Source organism: Thunnus thynnus, chromosome 5, assembly GCF_963924715.1.
Source record: "Thunnus thynnus chromosome 5, fThuThy2.1, whole genome shotgun sequence".
In the NCBI taxonomy this organism is placed as follows: domain Eukaryota; kingdom Metazoa; phylum Chordata; class Actinopteri; order Scombriformes; family Scombridae; genus Thunnus; species Thunnus thynnus.
In genome coordinates this window covers 26,124,908-26,127,640 of record NC_089521.1, presented here as the reverse complement: position 1 = coordinate 26,127,640, position 2,733 = coordinate 26,124,908, and positions in this window count along the sequence as shown.

Genomic DNA, 2,733 nt, shown 5'->3' with positions numbered 1-2,733 from the left:
CACATTATGGTCCTATCTTGATTCTAAAGGTTCAGTTAGAAATAGCTTGACTGTCTTATAGCCTAAAACTACAGCTCTGTACTGTATCTGGGAAAATTTCAACAACGTGAGTTCATGACACAATGGTTTCTGGCAGGGAAAAATGTACTTGTCAATAGTGACTTCATTATTCATATTACTTGCAGACCACTGTGAGGCATGTTGATTTTGTTACAATTTATTCTATCGATACTGTTAAAAGTTAGAAGTTAGAGACTGTTAAAAGTGAAATATACCGTAATACCCCTTTAATATTTTGCTAGACAAGCACGATCTAGCTGAACATTTTGGTGTAGTTTTAGTGTATAAAAGACCAAATGAGCAATTCAATGTTTGATTTCTTTGACTGAATGCCTCATTAAATGATGATGCAGACTACAAGGTAATTTAACATCATATGTTTCAGCACTAATTACATGTTTACAGGGGAACTGGTAGTTTACTTGTTCAGTAGTCTGGCCTCTAAACATTAATTAACCACCATTAGTAAAGGATCACAGACATTATCATATTTATAGAGAATAATATTAATTTACACTGTGCATTTCTAATCTTAAAAAGACAATGTTGTTAGTGAACTTCAAAATTAAACAAAAAATAGCAGCTGTTTTACATTGAATAACAGTTTTATTCTGGAATGTCTCTTAGCAAAATTAGCAAATTAGGTTACCCTTTGAAGGTTATGGGAAATGACCAGGGATACGACTAGGACAGCCTAGTTTCATAAAACATGGTGCTGCTCTGCATTAAGTTTGGATCTCTGTCCCATTCCTTTTTATTCCACATCCTTGCTGCCTTGGTTAGGAGTCCATGGGGACTTTTGATGTTCTCTTTTTTCCTCAAGCTGTATCAAAGCATGCTCATTTATCTTTTGACTTGAGAAACAGACAGGCAGAATAGAAAAGGAGCAAAGCTATTCTTGAGGCCTCAGAGCCCCGGGGAGTAATGGAGACATCCATTGTTTTCATTCCTCAGATATTAGATCTGTGCTTAAAATTCTAGGTCAGGAACAGGCTGATGGATTCCGGCACCGTGCGACAAGTCACCTCTTTGCAACTGAGCATGAAAATACAGACACACCTCTGGGTGTTCCTTGCACTCATCCAAATCCATGTGCTTAACGACATCTGGGAAACACTGCATGTAAGCAAACAAAAGTGTGAATTTGCTGTTTGCAGCACCTCTATCACACAACAGAAGCTGCAGATACCTAAAATAAAAAGCAAGTCATATGAGAGTTATGTTTAGAGGTTGAATCTCAACTAATGGCAGGTTGGCTGTCTCTCATATCCATGTCATATCCACAGCACAGAGCCAAATTTAAGCCCTTGTTTGAGTCTGTGAGGTAATGTATGTTATATTACTTTCTGTATTTGTAAATTTACCTATTTGAGACACTGTCAGTCAAACCCTACAGTAAATTTATTCAACATTGCATGTGAAATTATTAAACCGCAAGCAAATGCCATTATTTGGAATAATTGTATGTAGACAACAACAGTACTTTTAATATTATTGGAAATTAATTCATGTAATTGAAAGGTCTTAAATCTTAATCATGTTAATATGGCAACATCACCAAACAGAATAGTGTATATTCATGTTACAAATGATACAGTTACATTCTACACATGAGTGTTAAAGAAACCATGCTGAGTGTGTTGGTAACACTATTCTTTAACTCAGCTATAAGATGCAGACAAATCATCAATAAATGTTGTTGTAAGAAGATATACATATAGTTTACATGTTATTAATATACTTATCCAAGTATGAGTCATCCATAAGTGATGTGTAAACAGGTAACACATTACCGACTGTAGCTGTAACACAGTATAAAATAATAAAAAAGTGCATACTGTATTATAAAACATTTATTCATGGTTATATACTGCTCATAAGTGTTGAATTGTGGGTGGTTAAAATAAGGGGAGGGCATAACTTTTCTCTATCCTGGGCATATATTTACAGAGCCCCCCATGGAATCAGCTGAAAAAAAAAAAAAAAAAAAAAATTCATAGTCCATGCCCTCGAATTATGAATCCATGCCCACAGATTTGCAATCCATGCGCTCAAACAGTACTAGGCTTGTTTAACTGTCTGTGGAGATTATGTTTCATGAAAAATGTCAGTCATAACAATATTAATAATCAGTATATAAACATTTAATAAATGGTTTATAACACAATAACATACTTATAAGCAGATATAAGGACATCTTTAAATGTTTATTAATGTACAGTATTTGTCAACAATTATAATTTCTACTACTTCATCATCTGTTTATACAGCAGCCTCCACTTATGGGTGTCCACAGAAGGAGTTATAGTTGTTAACTAATACTGTTAACTGACGAATATTTTAATTAAAAAAACAAAAAATATTGAACTGTTTATAGACTGATTATAAATGATTAACATAGAGATGTAAAGTAAAGTGTAAAGAGACGCGGTGTCTCTGGTGTCAGTGTGGATTACTATATTTGAGAAAATGCCTAGTTATGGTTGCTAAGCTAACTAACTGTTAGGGGGAGGGGTTCTGAGGGCGCAGTTTACAAATCTGTGAGCATGGATTGGTAATTCAAAAGCACGGTTTACAAATCCGTTGGCAACCAAGTGTACAGATTTACACATGGATCTTTTTTTTTTCTCAGTTGATGTACTGAGTTGACTTTTATTCCTTGGAAAGCTCTTA